At 33.9% G+C, this 5,000-nt stretch overlaps 1 long non-coding RNA gene and 1 other non-coding gene across 2 annotated transcripts in view; both read right to left on the bottom strand.

The window, feature by feature from the left end:
• LOC143035025 (uncharacterized) overlaps positions 1-5,000 on the bottom strand; it is a 132,907-nt gene that overhangs the window by 115,665 nt on the left and 12,242 nt on the right. The window lies entirely within an intron of this gene.
• On the bottom strand, positions 96-168 carry TRNAR-ACG (transfer RNA arginine (anticodon ACG)). The gene has a single exon. It is a non-coding gene; the product is annotated as a tRNA-Arg (tRNA).

The following is a 5,000-nucleotide window of genomic DNA, read 5'->3' as shown; positions in this document are numbered from 1 at the left end:
TTATTTTATTTTTTTTTCAAAACCGGACCAAATTCTTCGTAGGACTCGCAAGGTCACATGAAAGATGAAACCCAACAAAAGAAAACGTTTCCTACCGACCTTGCCAGGATTCGAACCTGGAATCTTCTGATCCGTAGTCAGACGCGTTATCCGTTGCGCCACAAGGCCGATGCCCAAGACGTGGCAAATTTGAAATCAGTGGTAACTATATCAATTAGAATTCATAGTATTAGTAGGAAAAATATATAAATAGTTCCTAGTTAACATATACTTCCGTAATACGGATTGTCATATACTTGGACAAGAACATGTGATTACAACAACAAAAAAGCTAACAATTTTAATTTCTTACGACGAACTTTAAAATGTTAAAATTCAAAAGAAGTTTGTTTCATCCAAAGACGGTGCTGATCATGATAACAATGACAAAACAAAAACAACAGCAATAATAATTTTCATGTATATACTGTGTATATGATGGTATCAAGCTGGGCTCACGATGTGTGTATTTATACGTGTACGTGTGTGTATATGTGAGTGAATGTGTGTGCAAGCGCGCGTGTATTTGTAATGTGTATATTTGTCTCTAGTTGTTGTTATTCAAACTCTTAGCTCAAAGTTTACCATTTACATTGGTTTAAGTAAAATGCATTTATGCACATATTTTTTATATAAATTACAATTTAAAAGTAATTATCATTGTAGTCTATGATGACCCAATATACTTTCTTTAATTCTCTCGTTTGCCCTCTATAGCACGATAATGTCTCCAAGGATATTAGCGGTAATTGCTGGCGAAGAAATACAAGTTAATCTAATCCCATTTATTCCCAGGCACTTAGGGCACAAGTGATAGGCTTCGATCGCAGCTAAATGCCTCCTAGCGTATACTCATGTACTCCTTTTCAGTATCCTTATAATGCACGTAGAATTGTCTTTTCTTCGCGTTTCCCCGTTTTCACGATTTTTCTTTCTATTTCACACTGTAACTTCGCGTTCATATCAACCCTTTCTCCAAGATTATACAATATTTTATTTTGCGTGACTTGGGTCCACACTATTCATTTACAACTTAGATATTACTTATACATCTTGACTTTGCAGCGGTCCGGGACAGGTCACACATGAAACAGGTACAATGTCCACGTGATGCTACTGTTAAGAGTGGAGTTCCACAGAGATCATGAAAGGGACCCTCAACCTCAGGTGGCGCCAGAAGGAAGGTGTGTGTGTGTGTGTGTGTGTGTGTGTGTGTGTGTGTGTGTGTGTGTGTGGTTTGCAGGGCTGGTACCCACTCGGACCTCAATCTTGTCAGTGGTCCGGAACTGTTCGAACGCAGGATAGACGGCGAGTCCACGGTATGTCACTGCAGTGACGATACTCGGAGGCAACTGATGTATCGCACACGGAGACGGTGAGGTGCCGTGTCACCTCTGCCGAGGTTGAGTTTTCAGAGATGAAGCATCTTCATTTATATATAATTTATATATAATTTATATTCATTTATATATAATTATCTATGACCTTCCTCCATACACGCCATTTGAATATCGCCCGATGCAAAGCGATTTAGTCGCTTTGGCGCGAATTTTTATTTCACATCTAATTTCTGCAAGTCAGAAATTAGATATATGTATATGTGAGTAAATACTGAACATATGATTCAACATGGTCTTGGATCACGTGTTGGGCTCGAGGTCGACACATATTACTCTCTCGTATGAGAGCTCAGAGCTCATACATGACCGATTTATGAGTAATGCTGTGACCTTATACACAAACACAGTGTATATATACGAGTCCAACACGTGATGGTGAATCATGTGAATGTTCAGTATTTACGCACACACACACACATTATATATATATATATATATATATATATATATATATATATATATATATATATATATATATATATATATATATATATAATTTCTGATGTGCAAAAATTAGATGAAAAATAAAAATTCGCCGCTAGGCACTTCCACCGACGCGCATTGCATTGTTGATTTCTTGAATCGATATTCACTCTTGATAATTTTTTTATGGTTTTCTTGTGTTTGATACGCAATTAAAAAAAACTACGATATTTTTCGATTTTGTCAATGTTATCACTTTTAAAAAATATTTTACATATTTGCTCGTGTATTTTCTTTGTAATTCTCTTATTTGTTTTTTCTGTCTGTACTTTGGGCAGTTTGGTATGAAGGGTTCCGAATCCTCTGGGCGTGTTTCACAAAACGAAGATTTTGTTTCCTTAAATGCAAAAATATTCTTGCCATTTAATTGCAGGGTGTTAGTTCTATATTTAAATAATATCACGGAGTCTGGTTTATAACCACAATACCTTTTTTCTTGATTTTCTATTTTGCTTTGCCATGTTTTATCATTATCTTTGTTTTTTTATTCATTCCCGTTCTCAAACATTCCTCAATTCATTTAAAGATTATATCCACCAGCTCTTTCTTTGGGCAACTCTTCAACTTTGTGTAAATTCATCTTCAATCCTCATTAATATTCTGTACAGCCTTTGATCCATTTATTTTGGGGTTTTCCTTAATATCTATTATTTCTCTTCCTATGTGATTTCCGTTCCCTTAGATCAGCATTTCCCAACCTTTTCCGACCAAAGCATGTTGTCATGTCTAAGCAGTCCAGCACCCCTATCTTGTTATTAGAAGGATAAAAAGAAAGGCAAGTGTACTGTTTGATGATTTATTTCCTTGATTCCTTAGAACTGAAACAAATTGACAATATTGTTTGTAGAAGAAATAAGAACACCCTAGAAAAATGAAATAGCATGGAAAAAGTCAAATATGCACAACTGGGTAATCAATGATACATTATCAATGTGATTTTTGTGTGCATCACTTCCTAGCACCTCCTATAATTGATTTCAGTACCCCAAGTTGGGAAACGCTACGTATTGGAGTTTTTCTATCGTTATTTACTAAATCATTAATAATGTCCCAACCATACTTCGTAGACCACTGCCAAGACAATATATGTTTCTTGCAATTTTTTCTAGGTTCAATGTATATTTTTGTTAGGTTTATTTAGTTGCTTGGAATTGCTATTGACTTACAAGTGTCTTTTCCAAATTTGGATTTTATGGAGAGTTTGATTTGCTAGGTATTTTCGCTTTTCAAATATTTTCATTTTATTATTCAAAAACTTCTTTGCCGTCATTTAGTGATCCAAAGATATTTTACTTCATTTATAACTTCTACGTCTTAAAAAAAAATCTCAGGTTTGCTTTTAAAATCAAATATCTGAATTTTACTTTCCTGACTATATCTAATTCATATTCCTTACTGGTTTCATCTAAGCTCTGAATATTTTGTTTTGTTTCATCTAATGCTCTTAGCAAGAGTAGTCCGCAAATAACAGGATGTTACAGCGAAAACTGCCATAATTATAACCTAAATGTTATTATTTCTGATTTCATATGCAATAAGTTTAAATATATTTGTCGATGTATTACAGCCTTGCCTAATTCCACCCGTAATATGAATATCTTGTTCTTCAACTGGATCTTTGTCATATCGTTTGTTTGTTTGTTTTGTACATTTCTACTGCATTGCTTTTTTTTTTTTTTTTTTTTTTGTCCCCTATATAATTCCTCTGGAGTCGTATGCTGTAGAGAAATATATAGCTGTCACAATTAAGGATTTTTGTTCCACTATAGCCTGTGTCAGTACAATATTGAATTCAATATCATTAAGTCAACTTCCGTTTTTCTACCAAGTGTGAATCCTGCTTGTAAATTATGTTACTCTATATTTACCTTTATATGATTTTCTGTTCTTTTCCTCAATGTGGGTATTTAGATTTTATAAACTATGTCTGTTAATGCAATAGTTAGTAAGTCCTTAAGCCGAGTTTTTTTTCGATTTTGGTATCAAAATTGTGTCTTATTTTTCAGCGTTTTTTTTTTTTTCTCAGGAATTTTGTTATAACATGTCTTTAATGTGTTTAGACGTATTTCACTTCCTAGCATAGCTTTAAAAAAAAATCTAGTTTTGTGTTCCTTGAGACTGAAGCTAGTTTTCTAGTTTAATTTTTTTTTATAATTTCTTGTTTAATATTTTTTTTACAGGCACCGCCATACTCACATACTGTATTTTATTTCTCAATTTTTCCTTTCTAAATCAACATCTTCTAAAATTTCAAAATTCTCTTTATATCTATTCTTTTCATTATACTAAGATTCTTCCATTGTTTGGGTATTTCTGATTTTTTCCCCAGATTTTTTTTAGTACTTGTTTCTAATTCTTCATGATCTAAAACGTTTCAGTCTTATTCAAAAACGTTTACTGGTCGTTTATCATGTGTCCTTTTAGTTTCTTATACTTTTCCATATCATTCTCATTCTATCACTACTTCCCTTTATTTCTTTAGTCCACACTGACAGAGCAAGTCATAGAAAACGGAATTCAATAGGGCAAAGCGTAAAAGAAAACGAATTCGTGCATACCAACAACAAATAAGGACACTAAATATCAAAATCCATCGACTGTTAGCAGGATATCCACAGCAAAAATGGAATCACTTCATCCACATACAAAGCTCACCTGTAGGTTATCATTACCTTGTCAAACATCCTTTTTAGTCCCCTGTTTGTAGCCATTGTGTGTTGGTCACATAATAATAAATAATCTTGCTTTTGTGTATTCATAGAAGATAACGAGTTATGATGATAAATGATGATAAAGCATGCCGACAGACTTTTTAACTTTTCAGTCCACTACAAGGTCATGATTAAAAAAATAACAATAAAAATAAAGTGTTAACCAACGTTCATTTTTTGAACTGCATTGACCACCACAGCCTCGGCCGGATGCTTATGTATTTCATTCACTGATGACGCAGTTGGCGAAGTCGTCTCTACCTATCTCTGTGTTAAATCTACTTCTAGAAAGCCTGAGGTCTCTATCTGTAGTTCGGTTCATCCTTCTGGGATCTAACAGCCAATGGTCCGTTGAATCTTCTCAATT

Source organism: Oratosquilla oratoria, chromosome 18, assembly GCF_046742065.1.
Source record: "Oratosquilla oratoria isolate Oo_2021 chromosome 18, ASM4674206v1, whole genome shotgun sequence".
In the NCBI taxonomy this organism is placed as follows: domain Eukaryota; kingdom Metazoa; phylum Arthropoda; class Malacostraca; order Stomatopoda; family Squillidae; genus Oratosquilla; species Oratosquilla oratoria.
The sequence above is the reverse complement of the archived record's forward strand: the minus strand, read 5'-3'. Positions and strand labels throughout refer to the sequence as shown.